This window comes from Mandrillus leucophaeus, unplaced genomic scaffold (genome assembly GCF_000951045.1).
Source record: "Mandrillus leucophaeus isolate KB7577 unplaced genomic scaffold, Mleu.le_1.0 Scaffold114, whole genome shotgun sequence".
NCBI classification, from domain to species: domain Eukaryota; kingdom Metazoa; phylum Chordata; class Mammalia; order Primates; family Cercopithecidae; genus Mandrillus; species Mandrillus leucophaeus.
In genome coordinates this window covers 237,635-248,819 of record NW_012099654.1, presented here as the reverse complement: position 1 = coordinate 248,819, position 11,185 = coordinate 237,635, and the positions used below count along the sequence as shown (strand labels likewise).

Here is an 11,185-nt window from a genome sequence, read left to right as displayed (position 1 = left end):
ACTGCAACCTCCGCCTCCTGAATTCAAGCGATTCTCCTGCCTCAGTTTTCCAAGTAGCTGGGATTACAGGCACCTGATGCCACCACTGGCTAATTTTCGTATTTTTAGTAGAGATGGGGTTTCGCCATGTTGACCAGGCTGGTCTTGAACTCCTGACCTCAAGTGATCCACTCCCCTCAGCCTCCCAAAGTGCTGGAATTACAGACATGAGCCACCATGTGCAGCCTCCTCTAGAATATTTTAATCTACACTTATTATTTGGAATTTCCTGTGCACTATCTTACATTTCTATTTATTTTAGTTTTATATCTATCTGTATTCCCATTTTGTCTTTCTCATTCTCAGATTATAACTTTATGTCTTTTAAAAGTCTAGACTTTGTTAACCACAAAATAAAGTTCAAACTATAGAGCAACTTGAGGGAAAGGGATTCCTTATGAATTACACACCATATCTAACAAACTACCTTTAAAAAGGTATTGGCTTTATTAATTTACAACACGTTATATAAATATTATGTGATATTTTTAGCATTATAATCCCCGTTAGCAATTTCTTATATGCCCTTTCTATATGATAGCCTTAAAATATTCTTGAATACAAGCTAGTCTTTTTATATTCTATTTCCTTACCTGTGACATTCTTTTGATTTGAGTATTTTGTGAAACCTGCTGAGCATTTTGGAGGGTTTACAAAATACTGAAGCTAAGACATCTTTCTATGATTTGTACACCTCTCTCCATTTTCTCATCTTTGAAATAAGACAGGGATTAATGTTCTGTAGGACCCCTGCCATTAATTAATTAATTCATTCATTCATTCAATGATTACCTAAAGTCAGACATCCTGTCCTATGGTATCCTACTCCATGACTATCTAACTTTATTCTGCAGAATGTTATTCAAATATGAGGAAGGAAAAAAACACCACAATCAAATTCACTCAACAAATATTTGCTGAGAGGATACTTTCTAGCAGGGACTATCCTAGGTCTTAGGGATCCAACCATAACCAATACAAAGTCCTTGCCCATGTGGTGGTTACATTCTAATGGGGCGAAGGTCAATAAACAATTAATAGTGAGGTGGCAATAGACTACTGTGGAGAAAAATAAAGCAGTATCGGGGGATGAGAAGTGCTGAGGTGGAGGTGAGAGTTGCTCTTTTATATAAGGTGGTCAGAAAAGGCCTTCCTTTAGGCAGGGATGCAAAGGAAGAGAGAAGGGGATCCATGTGACTAGCTAGGGAAACAATGGTTTAGGCATGGCATGTGCCAGGAATAGGAGGCCAGGAGAGTCAGACTGGAGTAAGTGTGGGGAAGAATGATGAGAGATAAGGTCAGAAATGTATAAACTACTGTAAAACGAATTGCCTTTTACTATGAGTGTAGCAGGAGACCAATGGCGAGTTGTGAGCAGAGGAAAGACATCATTAAATATTTAGCAATGACTCATATTTTAAAAGGATCTTTCTGGCTGCGATGTGAAAAATAGACCAGAAGATATGATAGCATGGAAAACAGAAGGCTACTGCAATTATACAGAGCAAAGATAGTGACCATAGTGAGAATGGGGTAGATTTGGGATTTTTTCTGAAAATAGATTATATATGATATAAGAAAGAAGGGACACGAATTAAGAATAACAACTGCCTGTAATTCCAGCACTTTGGGAGGCCGAGGCAGGCAGATTACGTGAGGCCAGGAGTTTGTGACCAGCCTGGCCAACATGGTGAAACCCCGTTTCTACTAAAAACACACACATACACACGCAAACACAAAATTAGCCGGGCATGGTGGCAGACACCTGTAATCCCAGTTACTTGGGAGGCTGAGGCAGGAGAATCACTTGAACCTGGGAGCCAGAGGTTGCAGTGAGCCGAGATCACGCCACTGCACTCCAGCCTGCACAACAGAATGAGACTCCATCTCAAAAAAAAAGAAGGACTACAAATGACGGACAGGAGAAATGGAATTGCCATTAACCACAATGAGAAAGACTAGGGAAGAAGCAGGTATTTGGGGAGATGAGCAATCCAGAGTTTGGTTTCAGATATGCTGAGAAGCCAGCCGAATATATGGGAATAAAGGCTACAGAATACAAGAGATAGCACTGGTTAGCAATATGCATTTGGAAAGGGATGAGATCACTACAGGAGGACAGACAGACAGGGAAGTCGACTGAGGGACAAGACATAGTACAATCCTAAAAGTAGAAATTGTGGCCAAGCGTGGTGGCTCACGCCTGTCATCCCAGCACTTTGGGAGGCCAAGGTGGGCAGATCACAAGGTCAGGAGATGGAGACCATCCTGGCCAACATGGTGAAACCCCATCTCTACTAAAAATACAAAAATTAGCTGGGTGTGGTGGTGCGTGCCTGTAATCCCAGCTACTCAGGAGGTTGAGGCACAAGAATCGCTTGAACCCCGGAGGCAAAGGTTATAGTGAGCCAAGATCGCACCACTGCATTCCAGCCTGGCGACAGAGCGAGACAATGACTAAAAAAAAAAAAAATGTAGAAATTGTGGAGTGTTGGGAACCAGTCTCAACACCACCCATAGGGCACCTAAAGTCCGGTGGAGACAAAGGATTGAGAAGAGACAAGTAAAGAGTAAAGGTCAGGAGCCAGGGGGCCACTTGTACTTTTGGAGGCTGCAAAAGACTCAGAGCTCTGGTCTCCACACTGGTGAGTACAGTCACTTAGATCTGAGAAGCAGATGTTCAGGGAGAAACAGTGAAAGGGAGGCAATGCGTCATAGGTGTAATCTATAGCAATGGTGGTTTAAATGAACCTCCTTTGTGCTCAAAGAGCGTATCTTTAACTTATCGGAGAGTAGCTAGTGGGAGCGGGCTTAACTAGGAGTCTGCACGTCTGTTCACATTCCAGTGTTTCAAAGGAGTGTCTTTCTCCTTGAACACAGTGTTTACAGATAAGAAAGCGGGTCTCACTCTGAGCATGGGAACATGATGGCAATTAGGAGACTTTCCTCCTCAGAGGCGTCTTGTGGTTTTCCACAACTTATTGTCCCATATTTTTATGGCCAGTTTATACAGGCACCCCACAAGCCCTTTTCCCACAAGCCCTCTTCCCAACATGGAGAAAGGAAGAAACCAGCAAAGAAGCTTTAAGACTCCTTGAAGTTCAGCAAAGAAGCTCTAAGACTCCTCGAAGCTCAGTCCTTCTCAGTATTCCTCCCTATCCACTCAGATAACATACTTCTCCCACCCTTCCCCCTTCTGCTTCAGGTGAAAACTCTGTTCCTGGTCCCCTTGTACTCTTTTACCCAGAACAAGGAGCATAGGAATTGAGGGGAGTCAAATTTGGGCCCTGCAGGAAAAGTAAGGTTCACAGGTGGAAAGCACAGGAAAATATGTCCTTTTTTATTTTATTTGGTTGAAGTTCCTGATATTTGAAAAAGCTGCAGTACCAGCGAATCTGCCCTTTGAAGGTGACTCTCTAGATAAAAGGTGAGAAAGGAAGACAAGTTTTCAGGTAAAAGGTGAAAGTCATGTTTAGGGAGCAGCTGGGCAAAGTTGAGGAGATAACACAAGGTCATTTGTAGCTCTAAACTCTCCTAGATTCTAATCATGCCCTCTGCTAAGCTCTTAGACAGCTTCTACCCAAGGTAGAGATGGAATTCCAGAGTCCGCAAAGAACATTCACTGGTTGCAGGCATCTAATTAAAAGAGTGATTAGTTTCTGATACCTGTTCTCTAACTTCACACATTTGACTTTTACTTGTTTTTCATTCTTCAACCTTTGGTGGCCTCAGCCCCAACATCAATGTTTCACTTACAATGGGTATAGCCTAACAGCACTGTATTTTGGGAAATTTGATTGATATACTCTCCATCCAATCCTCTACGTTCATGAAGGAGATGGACATAACTTAATTTTTTCATAATGTCTTTGTCTAGTTTTCAGACCAGGATAGCACTGAACTCATAAATTGAATTTAGAAGTATTTTCTCATATTTTATATTCTGGAAGAGCTTATGTAGAACTGAATGTTCCCTGTTGAAATTTTTTTAATGAAAACTTCAATTACTTTATTAGATATAGGACTATTCAGATAATCTAGTTCTTCTGGAGTAAACGTCATAGCTTATCTTTCAAGGACTTTGCTCATTTCAACAAAGTAGTCAAATTTATGGGGCTAATGATGCCTGAAATATTCCCTAATTGTCCCTTAAATGTCAACAGAGTCTTGCATTTCTGATATTGATAATTTGTCCTCTATTTTTTCTTGGTCACTCTGTCTATAGATTTATCAATTTTATCAATCTTTTCCAAGGACTAGTTTTTCATTTCACTGATTTTACTCTACTGTTTTTCTCTAGTCAATCTCATTGATTTCTACTCTACCTTATTATTTCTTTCTTTAGTTTCAATTTGAGTTTAATTTGCTCTTCTATTTCTGCTGTTAAGGTAGATGCTCAGAGTACTGATTGGAAATATTTCTTTTCAAACATAAGCTTTTATTACTATAAATTTCCTTGTAAGTACTGTTTTACCTAAATCCTCCAAACTTTGATATGTTTTTCAATTTCATCCTAATTTCCTTGTGACTTTTACTTTTGACTCATGAATCATTTCATCATTTCAAATTTTCAAATATTTAAAAAATGTTTTGATCTCTTCCAATGACTGTGTTTAGTTTAATTCTATATGGTCAGAAAACATACTTTGCATACTTTTAATTCTTTTGTTAAGATTGTGTTTTATTGCCCAAAATGTAGTCTATCTAACATATAAAAAGAATGTATATTTCGCTACTGTTGGGTGGAGTGCTCTATAAATGTCAATTAGGTCATATAAGTTGATATTATTCTAGTCTTAAATTTCCTTATTGGTTTTCTATTTCCCTATTCTACTGATTTTTAAGAGAAAAGCACTTACATCTCTAACTATAATTGTGAATTTGTCCATCTTTCTTTTCAGTTCTAACAGGTTTTTTTTTTAACTCCATTTTTGAAGCTCTGTTGTTAGGCACATTTAAGATTATTATGTCTTTTTAGGAAAATGACTCTTATTGTTATGTTCTTTATCCTAATCATACTATTTGTTCAAAAGTTTACCTCTCTGATATTAATAGATTTGAGTTTTTTGTTAGTGTTTGTATGGTATGCATTTTTCCTTCCTTATAACTTATGTCATTATATTAAAAGTGGGTTTCTCACAAAGATCACAGTTATATCTTCATATTTTTATCCAATATGAAGATCTCTTTTAATTGGTAACATCAGACCACTTACATGTAATAGAATTATTAACATGGTTAGATTGAAGTCTACCATTTTAGTATCTGTTTTCTGTTTATTCCCTGTGTTTTCTGTTCTCCTACTTGCTCTTTCCTCTTTTCCTTAGAAAATTTTTAGTATTTCCTATTTGATATTAACTTTCTGCCTATGTCTTTTTATATAATTTACTGGTTCCTCATAAAAATGCGTCATAGGTGTAATCTATAGCAATAGCAGTTTAAATGAATCTCCTTTGTGCTCAAACAGCGTATCTTTAACTTATCGGATTATCAGATACATAGGTAGATAAACAGATATATAAATACATAGATATAGATATAGCAAACCTTACACAGTTTTCTTAGAGTTAACACTGTACCAGGTCAAGAAAAATGCAGAAACTGGTAGGGCACGGTGGCTCACGCCTGTAATCCCAGCACTTTGGGAGGCTGAGGCAGGCAGATCACAAGGTCAGGAGTCCGAGACCAGCCTGGCCAATATGGTGAAACCCCAACTCTACTAAAAACACAAAAATTAGCCAGGTGTGGTGGTGCGCACCTGTAGTAGTCCCAGCTACTTGGGAGGCTGAGGCAGAAGAATCACTTGAACCCAGGAGGCGGAGGTTGCAGTGAGCCGAGATCATGCCACTGCACTCCAGCCTGGGCAACAGAGCAAGACTCCGTCCCAAAAAAAAAAAAAAGAAACACAAAGAAAAATGCAGAAACACTGCAACCACATAGGCCCTTTTATTTCTACCTCCGCACTAGCTTTTATGTTTAGCCATCATATATATTATATTTATACCCATATAAAAAACCTCTCAGATAGTGGGATAACTCAGGAATAAAATTAGTCCTTTATATGTATTTATCATTTTGATTGGTCCCCCTAAATATCCATCTAGTATTATTTCCCTTCAGCCTACAGAACGTCCATTAACATTTCATTAAAGCAAACATGTTAGAAATGGATACTCTTGGTCTTTATTTCATCTTCATTCTTGAAGGATATTTTCAATGGATATAGAGTTCTGGGTTAACAGTTTTCTTTCAGTACTTGAAACATGTTGTTCCACTGTCTTCTGGTTGCCATGACTTCTGATGAGAAATCTGCACTTATTCAAATTATTGTTGCCCTGTATGTACCATTTTTTCCAGCTACTTTTAAGACTTTATTTTTGGTTTTCAACTGTTTAATTACTGTGTTTATGTATGGTTTTCTTTCAGTTTCTCCTAACTGGCATTCACTGAGCTTCTTTCACCTATAAATTTGTATCTTGGCCGGGCACAGTGGCTCACGTCTGTAATTCCAGCACTTTGGGAGGCTGAGGAGGGCGGATTACCTGAGGTCAGGAGTTCGAGACCAGCCTGACCAACATGACAAAACCTCGTTTCCACTAAAAGAACAAAAATTAGCTGGGCGTGGTGGGCGGGGAAGGTGCTTGTAATCCCAGCTACTCAGAAGACTAAAGCAGCAGCTTGAACCCCGGAGGCGGAGGTTGCAGTGAGCCAAGCGAGACTCCGTTTCAAAAATAAAAATAAAAATTGTATCTTTCATCAAATTTCAGAAGTTTTCCACCATTATTTCTTCAAATATTCTTTCCTACTCCAATCTCTTTCTCCTCTCCTTCTGGTGTTCTAATGAGGCATACGTTAGATCTTTGGAATGAACCAACAAAACTCCAAGGCTCTGTTCATTTCTTTTCAATCTCTGTTCTTCAGAACGATTTTTTTTTTTTTTTTTTGAGACAGAGTCTTGCTGTGTCGCACAGGCTAGACTGCAATGGTGCCATGCTGGCTCACTGCAGCCTCAACCTCTTGGGCGCAAGTGGTGTTTCTGCCTCAGCTTCCTGTGTAGCTGACACCACAGGCACCCTCCACCATACCTGGCTAATTTTTTGGTATTTCTGTAGAGACAGGGTCTCACTTTGTTGCCCAGGCTGGTCTCGGAACTCCTTGACTCAAGCAATCTTCAGCCTCCTGAAGTGTTGGGATTACAGGCAGGAGCTACCATGTCTGGCCACAAACTGAATAATTTCTAATGATCTGTCTTCAACTTCTGGCACTTTCTTCTGTTATCACTATTCTGCTATTGCATCAATCCAGGACATTTTCTATTTCAGATAAAGTACTATCCACATAACGGAAATTTCAACAAATTTCTGCAGGGGTATGGTTCACATAAGATAACATTTTAGGAAACAATCATCTACCAATCTAGTTACAACCTAAGAAATAAGTGGATGAATTTACTACTTAATCAAAAGTGGACCTAATTTTACCTACTGCTTAAGTATCAGACAAGCCCTTGGCTCCAATATATTGGTCTTTCTAATAATCTTCAGGGAAGTACCCTGAGGACAACATACCAAACAGCAGAATATAGTACCTATTCCCAAAGAATACTTAAAACCAAAAGAGAAAAATAAAGGAAAAAACAGAAAAACAGCAAAGAACATAATGAAGACATACCAATTAAAGACAGAAGGAAGGGTGCTCTCAGGCTCCTTACCCTGAGCTATCTGTTTGTCCCATTCTATTCTAAATAGACACTTTGTCTTCTAATACTTAATTTATTAATATGAATACTACTCTCTTCATCTCACAATGGAACCTGAAATTATTGATCCTCTGAATTTAGAGTCTATAACAGAACCAATTTCAAATAGAAATTCGGAAAAAATAAAGATAGATAACTCTAATGCTTTCTGAGGATGACTTAAGGGGGAAAACAATAACAGGGCGTATAAAAACATTCCACAGTTCAAAAGAAGAGGATCTACTGGAGAAGTATGAATAAATTATCTGGGGAAAAAGTTGGACATAAAAGAGAAAAACCATGGGAAATACGTCTAATTCATATTCCTAGTGAGATTTGAGGGGACATGGCATTTTTTGAAAAAAGAATGACTTTGGAATAGCAAAGAAAACTTTCAGATAAAGACATAATTACCAAATTTTAAAATATAATGAGAAAAGAAAGGATAATGTCAAAAATTCTAAACTGACTTAAAATGCCAGCTCAAAAACATATCCTAAAAATGACAGGAAAGGTTAGAGAGGTCAATCTGACAGGGGAGAAGGCAGAGGCAGACACAGAGGATGGACCCAAGAAATATAATATACACATAGTAGGAAGGCCAAGAGAGAACTGGCAGATTGACAGAAAAAGGAGAAAATAAATAGCAGACAAATATTCTCTAAGTAAAACAGATGTAAAATTTTAGAATCAAAGGGTTCATTAGTAGCATAACAAATCAGTAAAGAAAAAACAAACACAGACCACATCTTGAATAAATTTTCTTTTTCTTCAAAATATGAAAAACATCTACATATCCAGACAGTTAAAACAGATTCTTTAAAAGAGAAAGAGAAAAAGCAATCTCAGAGGCAGAGCAAGATGGTGCAATAGAAAGCTCCACCAATCGTCCCCTCAAGGACAAAAACATTAACAACTATCTACACAGAAAAAATCACCTTCATAAGAACCAAAAATCAGGCGAGCACTCATAGGACTTGGTTTGAACTTCATATCACTGAAAGAGGCACAGAAGAGATTATAAAAGAAACAGTCCTGAATCACCAACGCCACCCTTTTCCTCAGAGTGGTGAGGCTCCTCTTCCAGCAGCAGTGCATGGTATGGAGGGTATCTCTGGGCACTGGGGAAGGGAGAATACTGCAATTGTGAGGCATTCAACTCCGTGCTGTCCTGTTAAAGCAGAAAGGAAAACCAGACCAAACTCAGCTGATGCCCACCCACAGGCAGAGCATTTAAACCAGCCCTAGCCAGAAAGAAATCCCAGAGGTCTGAACTTGAGTCTCTGGAAAACCTTGCCACCGAGGGCTACAGCACTGTGTGTCTCCAAGTAAACCTGAAAGACAGTCTAGGCCATAAGGACTGCAACTCTTTGGCAAGTCCTACGGCTGAATTAGGCCTAGAGACATGGACTGAGGGAGCATGCAACATACTGAGACAACACCTGGGGAAGCCAAGGGAGTGCTGACATTACCTCTCTCCTAACCCCAGGTTGCACAGCTGGTGGCTCCAAAAGAGACCCCTCCCTTCCACTTAAGAAGAGGAGAGGGAAGAGTGGGGAGGACTTTGTCTTGCATCTTGGATACCAGCTCAGCCACAGCAGGATAGGGCACCAGTCAGAGCCATGAGGCCCCCATTCCAGGACCTAACTACTCCCAGATGACATTCCTAGACACACCCTCGTCCAGAAAGGAACTTGCTGCCTTGAAGGAAAGGGCCGAGGCGTGGCAGCATTCATCATCTGCTAACTGAAGAGCCCTTGGGCCCTGAATAACCAGCAGCAATACCCAGGTACTACATTGAGGGCCTTGGGTGAACCACTGAGACTTGTTGGCTTCAGGTGAGACTCAGCACATTCCCAGCTGTGGTGCATATGCGGCAAAACTCCTGCTTGAGAACAGCAGAGGGGAAAGTAAAGGGGGCTTTGTCTTGCACCCTAGGTACCAGTACACCCACAGCAAGGTAGAGTACCAAGTGGGTTCTTAGCGTCCTCAATTCCAGAACTTGGCTCTTGGACAGCATTTCTGGACATGTCCTGGGCCAGAGGGGAGCCCACTGCCCTGAAGGGTGAGTCCCAGGCCAAGCAGCATTCATGAAAAGTACTGCCAGGGTACCCCCGATAGCTTTTTGTGAATGCTGACTTAAGAGACCTTGGGCCTTAAGGGACTATGGGGGTACTCTGGCAGTACTCTTTCTGGCCTGGGGTGGTGGTGGCTACAGGTTGAGGCTCCTCTGCCTTTGGAAACGGGAGGGAAGAGTGGGAAGGATTGCACGTTGTGGTTTGAATGCCAGCTCAGCTATAATACAACAGAACACTAGGTAGACTTCCAAGGTTTCTGATTCTAGTCCCTGACTCCCAGGGCTCCCAGACAGAACTTCTTGACTCATCCGGGGCCTGGGGGACCTCGCCACCCTTAAGGGAAGGGCACAGGTCTGTTTGGCTTTGCTACCTGCTGACTGTGGAGCCCCAGGGCCTTGAGCAAATATGGTAATAGCCAAGAAGCGGTTACAGCAGGCCTTATGCAAGACCCAGTGCTGTGCTGGCTTTAAGTCTGACCCAGCATATAGTACTGGTGGCCACAGGGGTGCTTATGTCACCATCCTCAGCTTTATCTAGCTCAAAACAGAGGAGAGGCTCTGTATGTTTGGAAGAAAGTAAGGAAAGAGAACAAGAGTCTCTGCCTGGTAACCCAGAAAATTATCCCAGATCTGTTTCAAGACCTCTATGAGTCTGCAAGAACCACAGTGTTACTGGGCTTGGGGTGCCCCCTAAAGCAAATACAGCTTAGATTATAACACCCATGTTCTTTCAAACATCTGGAAAGATTTCCCAAGAAGGATGGCTATTATGCCAAGGGGGTGAAGACTACAATAAATACCTAACTCTTCAATGTCCAGACACCAAAGAACATCTACTAGCATCAAACTCTATGAGGCTACAAAAATCACAGCATTATTGGGCTTGGGGCCCAAGTCCCTGTGAATACTAGAAAGCCTTCCCAAGAAAGATAAGCATAAACAAGCCCAGGCTGTGATGACTACAATAAATACCTAACTCTCCAATGCCCAAAAACTGATGAACATCTATAAACATCAAGACCATCCAGGAAAATACGACCTCACCAATCAAACTAAATAAGGCACCAGGGAACAATTCTGGAAAAAGAGAAATATGTGACCTTTCAGATAGAGAATTCAAAATAGCTGTCTTGAGAAAACTCAAAGAAATTCAAGATAACATAGAGAAGGAATTAAGAATTGTATCAGATAAATTTAACAAAGAGATTGAAACAGTTAAAAAGAATCAATCAGAAATTCTAGAGTTGAAAAATAAAGTTGATATACTGAAGAATGCATCAGAGTCTCTTACCAGCAGAACTGATAAGCAGAAGAAAGAATTCATGAGCTTG

General features: G+C 40.4%; 1 protein-coding gene across 1 annotated transcript in view; it reads right to left on the bottom strand.

The window, feature by feature from the left end:
• AP3B1 (adaptor-related protein complex 3, beta 1 subunit) overlaps nucleotides 1–11,185 on the bottom strand; it is a 328,165-nt gene that overhangs the window by 255,940 nt on the left and 61,040 nt on the right. The window lies entirely within an intron of this gene.